Genomic DNA, 9,821 nt, shown 5'->3' with positions numbered 1-9,821 from the left:
ATGTGCGTTTACTCTTTTAAAATTAGTTGTGCTTATGGCATATTGGATGTAAAAACAATTGGACAAAATTTAAATATTGCATTTCCCGATAACTGTGTGGCCAATTAAACAGATTTCAAAATGACCTTATTTATTCCTCTTTTCATGGCTTAAACTGGGTGCCATAAGTTATTCACAAACAGAAAAACATCTAAATAGATTATATAAATAGAAAAAAAACATACGAAACTTACCTCACATATGGTTCTATAAAATATAAATCCGTTATCCGTTATGATAAACAACGTTTGACAGTCCCACTGCACATGTCCAACAAGCGGGTGCACGCGCATGCGTCGATTAGAAAGCCTGGTGTTCATTGGCTCGGTTTTTTTTATAAACAGGCTTCTGATTGCCTCAAATATAGACGCTCAAACTTTCACAGACACTTGCAAAAATAAAAGTTACGGTCTCGTCCATCGCATAGACAGTTTTACATGGACATCCTTTGGACACACTTTGGGCAAAAACGTTGTGCGACTTTTCCAGATAGGTTTTAAGTTGCACAAGACACATTTTGACGAACTTTGGGCAAATGTATTGTGCGACTAGTCGCGCAATGAAATTAAGACACACAATGTATATATGGGCATAAAAAAAGTTGCACAATGTATCATTCGTGAGAACGGACGGACAGACGAAGCGGCGACAATATGCTCCCCCCAACATAAATTTTGGGGGAGCATAAAAAATGTTTGTGGATATTTGAGCATGTCTATTTCACACAAAGGAATCTTCTTTAGGTGTCAAATATCTCAATTGCTGAGCTATTCAAAATCCTGTGGGGAATATTGAATAGTTTTAAAACATAATACAAACTGTTGGAACATAGAACATTATTTTGTTACCCATAAAGCTGTTTGAAATGTTTCTGAACTAAAGGATTACAGTGGCTTAAAGGGGTATACATGTAATAACGCTGTTTTAAATTTACTATAAACCTTATTTAAGCAATACATATTCTCTCTTTTCAAGCAGAAATTTATAAAGAAACATTGTTATATTTATGAAATTTTTTAGACAAGATTGAAAAAATGCGCTTTATCACTCACCTGGGTAATGGGGCATGGCCAAAATTTACCCCGGGGGCATGTTTTGAACAGTTTTTTTCTCAAGGACCAATATCTGAGGCCTACACCATTTATCAGAAGTGTAAAGAGTACAATGCATTATGGGACACAACTTTCATTGGACGAGCAAATTTTAAATTAGATTAAATGCAATACGATCATGTACAAAAAATGTTATATTGTGTCATACAAAGTATGTAAAAAAAGTGCTTCCTGGGGACCTTCTGATAACGGGTAAAAATGAAAATGAATATCTGTTAACAGTTACACTGTGTTAGCATGTACATAAATCATCTTCATAATTTCATTTATTTTTCTTACACATACTGCTCTGGTAGGGAATACATGTAATAAACACTGACTCTTTAGTTTTTTACAACTTTATTGACATTACACAACAGATAAACACCAATTAGCTGTCGTAAGTGGTTTAACCTCTACGCGGTTAAAAATCTAAAATCGGTGAAACGGACAAATAAAGCAATGAAGCTGTGATCGTCTCTATCTTTGTACCGGATTGCTGAATTTTGAATTTCAGATTTCCAGTTTGCGAAGTCATTTTTTGCCATTTCCCAATTGGCCGAATATTTATTATTTCTGTTCTTTACAATGTATCCTAGTTTGCGGAATTCATATTTCCGAATCCCATGTTGCTGACTGCTTTTCATCGCGAAACAAGGTGAATTACGGCCAAACAACGCGGTAGGTAGCGTGTCCATCCCTCGGGAAGTGTCACCCATCGAGAAAAGTGAACACTGCTGACGGGCTTTTTTGTTTAAGTACACAGTGTCTGTACTGTAGTCAGGCAAATATAAAATATGAAATGACATTGAAATCCTTCTAGGAATGCACAAATTACAGAGATGATACTAATTTCATACAGAATACTCATACACATACACACACAAGAACTCAGGATTAGAGGTAAGGTGTGACTAATATATGCCCTCCTTAATAATGGCCAAATGTTCGAACAAGTTTGTTAAATTGCTGATCACCAGTGGATTTTAAATTGAAAGTTTCAGCTATGGTTCTCATATTGCAGCCATTACTAGTCAAAGGCTTCGAGTGATTTGGCAGGTATGATATGAAAGAAATTCAATTGATTGTAGATCTTATTCAAATTGCCTGACACTACTCTCACAGAAAGAAATTTGCGGAGCAATTATATCTTATAAATACATTACAATGTTCAGGTATTCAATGGGTAGGGTAATCTGATTATAGGAGCTATTGAAGCATGGGTACTGAATAATTTTTAAATGTCATAATTGGACCAAAGAACATTTTTTAGGCATAGCATGTCCATTATAATTATTTAAGAGTGTTATAAATTCAAATCATCAAATAAGCAATGTCAATTTTGTGCCATTAGTATTGTCAGAGAGAAATATGTTAATAGATCTGTTATTCAGCTTTTAAAAATGTATTTCACATTCCAATAAATCTAAGTTAAATTTTATACTCCATGGACATTTAAATCTGTTTTGCAAAATTATTGTAAAGCTATTGAGTTGGTCACAAGTGATACATTATCTTGTGCTTCTAAATTTCTTAATTTTATAATCATACATGTACTTCACATATTTATACATAAACCATAAACTGCAATAATGGGGTTAGGCTTTTCCATGGTTTTAGATCGAGTTTACCAGTCCGAATATTGCTGATCTAACAGTAAGTGGTTATTTGTTGGAAGAAAGTGTAAAGACGATGAAAATAAATGAATGCCAGAATTTGTATATGGATATCAGTATGTAATATCTGAATACTATAATGATAACTATATAAATCAGTTTTGATAGCCGAGATATTAAGTCTTGTTTGTATATTCTTTTAGCAAAGATCTTTAATAAGTAATAAGTCATACATGTATATAATAACTGTATATTCAAAACAAGAGGGCCATGATGGCCCTGTATTGCTCCACTTTTTTTTCTTTGCGAAAAAAACGTGCAATGCGCATGGGTTGAAATGTACTCAAGCATGTGACTTTCTCTTTCTATCCCTCGTCCGACTGGGAGTTTAAAGTTGGAAGGGTGAGCATTTTTATATATGGAAAAAGTTACTACCGTGTTAACTAAACAGACTTAAAAGCCCGGGAATTGTTGCACAGGTCCTTTGCTTATAATGTAGGCACATTTATCTCTCCAAAAGATATTGTCGTTCTTTCTATTTCACATATTTTAGATGCTGAAGATCAAATCTACGCATTTGATTTGAAACAGATTCTCAAGACACATAGGAATCAAAATGCCTTAACCCTTTACCAAATGACACATTTTGGACTTTCCCAATTTGAAAGAGGTTGCAGACGTCAATTAAATTAAAATGGACAAGGGCTGTTTGTAAAACATGCATGCCCCCCATATGGGCTCTAAGTTGTAGTGACAGCCATTTTGTAAATATGTTTTTTGTCACTGTGACCTTGACCTTTGACCTAGTGACCTGAAAATCAATAGGGGTCATCTGCGAGTCATGATCAATGTACCTATGAAGTTTCATGATGCTAGCCATAAGCTTTCCTGAGTTATCATCAGAAAACCATTTTACTATTTCGGGTCACTGTGACCTTGACCTTTGACCTAGTGACCTCAAAATCAATAGGGGTCATCTGCCAGTCATGATCAATGTACCTATCAAGTTTCATGATCCTAGGCATAAGCGTTCTTGAGTTATCATCTGGAAACCATTTTACTATTTCGGGTCACCGTGACCTTGACCTTTGACCTAGTGACCTGAAAATCAATAGGGGTCATCTGCTAGTCATGATCAATCTACCTATCAAGTTTCATGATCCTAGGCATAAGGGTTCTTGAATTATCATCCGGAAACCATTTTACTATTTCGGGTCACCGTGACCTTGACCTTTGACCTAGTGACCTGAAAATCAATAGGGGTCATCTGCTAGTCATGATCAATCTACCTATGAAGTTTCTTGATCCTAGGCATAAGCGTTCTTGAATTATCATCCGGAAACCATTTTACTATTTCGGGTCACAGTGACCTTGACCTTTGACCTAGTGACCTCAAAATCAATAGGGGTCATCTGTGAGTCATGATCAATGTACCTATGAAGTTTCATGATCCTAGGCCTAAGCGTTCTTGAGTTATCGTCTGACAACCACCTGGTGGACAGACAGACCGACAGACCGACAGACCGACCGACAGACCGACATGAGCAAAGCAATATACCCCCTCTTCTTCGAAGGGGGGCATAAATATGGAGGAAATGATCAGGTAGGGTAGAAATAATTGTGATAAAAGGAGAAATTGCTCATCAACCAACACATCCCTAAGACCAACAGGCCTGAGAATATTATGATAATCTAAAGATTATTTCTTTATATTTATAAATGTTTTTAATTAAGAAATACACTTGACTTCTAAGATCAATTCATAACTTATATTAAGAAAATTATCAAATAGTCAAAAATATATATGGATTGTTGAGCAATTGACAATCATATCCACAATTCATGAGTCATGATTCACAAATGGAACAATGAATCATTAGTTATTAAAAAGCAGCATATAGGATAGTTAAGAACATTGCACTTCATTAATTTCAACACCTTCTCTTGGATACAAAGTTTGAGTTTACCATGCAGTATCATATACTGTAAACGTATAGAAATTCATCGGTATGAAATTTCTTGGTTTAATAAAAAACAACTAATTCGTTGACACGTAATTTCGTGGATTTCAAATTTTTTGGAAAGACTGACCGTCATAATAATTAAACTTTTATTAAAACAACAAGAGTAATAAAAAGCATAATCTGCTAATCTATGTTGACAGCAAGACTTGAGGTTAATGTGCACTGAAGCATGAAAGTGTTGCCGATAATTGTCAATAAGAGCGATAAAGCGGCGCACTTGTTTGTCCCCGCTCGCTAATATCCATCAATGTTGTTTTGACAATATTTGCAATTCTCATCGCAATCGATCACCAAGTAGTAACAATTGAGTAATAAGGTCCCCAAAATAACGTGTGAAAACCGTTGTCTCTTTCAACTTTAATTGGCACTAAATGACATATGTGATACATCTGCAAACTGTTAATTTTACGTCACGTAAAAGAGAACAATCGTTGATGTACAGTTTAAATACCGTGCTTGATTTAAAAAGTATTATTACCCAAACTCAAGAAAACAACATATGGTATTAACTAGCATAGCTCAATCAAACAATGTCTCTTTCAAAATGGTTGAAAACGGGAACAGTTCAGACACGTACTCCTACTATAGCACAATTGCCAGACATGACATTCCGAAATGTCCGATTTCAGATTAAAAATGTATAAAAAATCGTTGGTACTTGAATTCCTGGTTCAGCGGACCAACGAAATCCATGAAAATTCGTACCACAAAAAAATTTAATGGTTTTACAGTATTGACTTTTCTTGAAATAATTATGTTCATGGAAGTTGTGTTTTTTAAATCAGTAATATATTATTAAGCTGGATTAAACACTACAAAAAAGACATGAAATTAACATGTCATCCAAAATACTTTCATCCGGATATATGGTCAATTTCGACATATTTAAATAAAACCCGACTTTTTTCAGTTTGTAAGAAAAACATTCATAACACATGTTCTTACTTCAATGCCTTTGTAAGCAGTCACCATCTGACCTAAAATGGCACTAAATGACAGGGTTTTATCTAATGTTTACAAGATGTTGATGTTGTTGTTGGTCACAGCCAAACGGCCGCAGTAATCATTATCTCCACTGGTAAACGTCATATGTTCAGTTTTGTGACCCCCGGGGCCGGGTAAAATTTGAGCCCAGGGGAATAATTTGAACACATTTGGTAGAGGACTATTAGATATCACTACATACCAAATTTAGTAGCCCTAGGCTCTATAAGAACAAGAATACTTTTAAAGTTTGCACACAATAGGCCTTATTTAAGCATATGTTCATTTTTGTGACCCCTGGGGCAAGGTCAAATTTGTTCCCAGGGGCATAATTTGAACAAACTAAGTAGAGAACTATTATATGTCACTACCTACCGAATTTAGTAGAAATAGGCCCAATGGTTATGGACAAGAAGATTTTTATAGTTTGCACAAAATGGGCCCAATATAAGCATGTTCAATTTTGTGACCCCTGGGGAACGGTCAAATTTGATCCCAGGGGCTTAATTTGAACAAACTTGGTAGAGGACTATAAGATGCCATTACATACCAAATTTGGTAGCCCTATGCCATATGGTTTAGGACAAGAAGATTTTTAAAGTTTGCACAAAATAGGCCTTATATAAGCAAATTTTCGATTTTTTGACACCCCCAGGGCAGGGTCAAATTTGACCCCAGGGGCATAATTTGAACAAACTTGGTAGAGGACTATTAGATGTCACTACATACCAAATTTGGTAGCCCTAGGCCCAATGGTTATGGACGTAAAGATTTTTAAAGTTTTCACAAAGTAGGCCTTATATAAGCAAATTTTCAATTTTTGACCCCCTAAGGCAGGGTCAAATTTGAGTCATATTGGTCAAGAAGTATGCACAATATTAAAGCAATATGTCAAGGAACATAGGAATATTTGGGATGGTACGCAAACTTTAACATAGAGTTATTAATAATATGCATATTCTAAGTGGAAAAAAGGCCATTATTCTTACAAAATGCTTGATACAGTTGTCTGCTCTTGTTTGTAAGTTGGGGTCATGTTGGTAAAGAGGTATGCAAAATATTTAAGAAATATGTCAAGGGACATAGGAAATATTTGGGGTAGTACGCAAACTTTAACATTTGCACGCTAACGCTTACGGGAAGCCGATACCGGGGTGAGTAGGATAGCTCCACTATATACATTTCATATACAATAGTCAAGCTAAAAATTAATGTCTTCTAGTGCATCTGGGGCATCACCAGCCTTACCAGCTGTTTCACAAGAAATAGAGCAATCCTTTGTCACAACTTCCATAAACTTGTCCGCGTTGAAGTTTTACAAGAATGGTTGAATATGAGCACCAAATATTTTCTCTCCCAAGTACCTTGGTATGTTTTGCTGGTTGTGTGCATGTCGGAATGTTGGTGAAACTCTGGTTGAGCCAAGTTCTGGACCACTCTTACCGTCATGTCTTCTAATGTTGAATCATTGGCAACATCTCCTGCATCACAAAATCGAAAGCCATGTTTAAATAAACATCAATTTACATAACTGTCCAGTGTCAATCTAATTATTGTATTCAGGATATGATTCATAAGACATGCCAAGAATTGTATGTTAAGTCCTCATTTTGATGAAATAAAGAGTTTTTGAAGGTTAATTCTTATTTTCAAAAAACCTAATTGAAGGGCAAGTCATCATTTTGATAAAATGAATTGTGTATCAAGTCCTCACTTTTATGATAAATCAATTGTATGTCAAGTCCTCACTTTTATAATAAAATAAATTTTGTGTAAAGTCCTCATTTTGATTGATAAGAATTTTTTTGAGAAAGTTCTTATTTAAAAAAAAACTGGAGTCATCATTTTGATAAAATGAAATGTGTATCAAGTCCTCACTTTTATGATAAATCAATTGTATGTCAAGTCCTCACTTTTATAATAAAATAAGTTTTGTGTAAAGTGCTTATTTTGATTGCAAATAATTTTTTTGAGAAAGTTCTTATTTTCAAAAAACCTAATTAAAGGGCAAGTCATCATTTTGATAAAAAGAAGTGTGCATTAAGTCCTCACTTTTATGATAAATCAATATGTGTGTCAAGTCCTCACTTTTATAATAAAATAAGTTTTGTGTTAAGTCCTCATTTTGATGACAAATATATTTTTTAAGAAAGATCTTATTTTGAAAAAACAAATTAAAGGTAAAATAATTATTTTGATAAAATGAAGTGTGTATTAAGTCCTCACTTTTATGATAAATCAATCTGTGTGTCAAGTCCTCACTTTTATAATAAAATAAACTCTGTCCTCATTTTGATTGATAAGAATGTTTTTGAGAAAAATCTTATTTAAAAAAAATAACATTGTAATTGAAGGAAAAGTATTATTTTGATCAAATGAATTGTGTATCAAGTTCTCACATTTATTTGAGAAAATTATTATTTTCAAAAACAATAATTGTAGGACAAGTCTTTATTTTCATCAAATGAATTGTGTGTCTTAAGTCCTCACTTTAAATTATATATAGATTTTTGGGAGAAATTCTTATTGCAAACAACTAATTTAGGGCAAGTCTTCAGTTTGATAAATAAATTTTATATGAAGTCCTCACTTTTATAATAAAAACAACAAGAAAATTCGTTTAATTGATATCCCCCACCAAATAAATTTTGTTTATTGATGGGTGAATAACTAAAAGAAAGCTTATTTGTAGGGTTGTGCCTTTTTTTACTTTTTTGTAGTTACATCATAAAAAAAACAAAGGGCAATATCTCTTATTTAAGAAAGTGTAGGGGTATAGTTCTTGTGCATGGAGCTTCTCCTTATTAATATTTATACGCCCATGAAGTTTCATGTTGAAATCTTGTATCATATCTGAGATATAGCCCTGAAAAGTTACATCATACAAAAACAACAAATGGCAATAACTCTCATTTAAGAAAGTAAAGGGTTATGGTTCTTGTGAATGGCACTTCTCCTCATTAATATCTATACATCCATGAAGTTTCATGTTGAAATCTTGTATCGTATCTGAGATATAGCCTTGAAAAGTTACATAATACAAAAACAACAAAGAGCAATAACCCTTATTTAAGAAAGTGTAGGGTTATGGTTCTTCTGCACGGCACTTCTCCTCATTGATATCTATAAATTCATTCAGTTTCATGATGCAATCTTATAATTATAGTTTCTGAGATATAGACCTGAAAAGTTTGTGATGGACGGACTAACAGATGACAGACTGACAGACTGATGGACAACACCAAAACTTTATCCCTCCGCCTTTGGCGGGGGATAAAAATGTGTCAAGTCCTTGTTTACTTGACTTTGTGTTATTCTGTGATACATATATAAATTGCATTAAACGTAACAAGAAAACATTTCTTCTAAACAAACATTAATTTAACTAAACAATTAATACTGTGTGTCAGAACTGTGTTATCTAAATATAATTGTTATTATTGCTGTTAATTGAGTACTTTATGAAAATAAACACTAAAATAATCAACACTTTGTGAGTTGCTTTTGCGCGTCTTCCGAACTACGAACTGCGTCTCAAACACCAATCATCCACGTGGCATAATGTATGTTCTATTATTTGTTTGACACACATATTGACATTTTCTAAACTGTATTATATAAAATTTCATTAAATATAAATTATGGTTTTGCTATACATGTATTGCAAAATGTCAAATGTTTGTTGTAGACTTAATCAGACTGATACCAATTCGTGGGCTCCACACAAGACTATCGTAACTCACTTTTTGAAAATTTTACAGGAGAAGCAAAAAACATTTTATTTTTCTTACTTTTGTTAAAGACAGGATTTCCTGATTGTGAGTACAAATTAACAACCTATGTAATAGTAAAATCAAAATTAACTTATATCATAATTATTTTATATTTTGAACTTTTTTTGAGTTACAATACTTTTGCAGGGAAAATGCTAAATTTTGGGGTGGGCTTTCCACCGAAAAGTATCGTAACTTGAGTTACGATACTTTTCCGTGCAAAATACCATCAAAATGGAAGGAATATTCAGTTACAAAACTATTGTATTTTTTGTTGATGAAGTTTTTAGCTGC

Source organism: Dreissena polymorpha, chromosome 14 (genome assembly GCF_020536995.1).
Source record: "Dreissena polymorpha isolate Duluth1 chromosome 14, UMN_Dpol_1.0, whole genome shotgun sequence".
In the NCBI taxonomy this organism is placed as follows: Eukaryota; Metazoa; Mollusca; class Bivalvia; order Myida; family Dreissenidae; genus Dreissena; species Dreissena polymorpha.
This window is presented reverse-complemented; position numbering follows the sequence as displayed.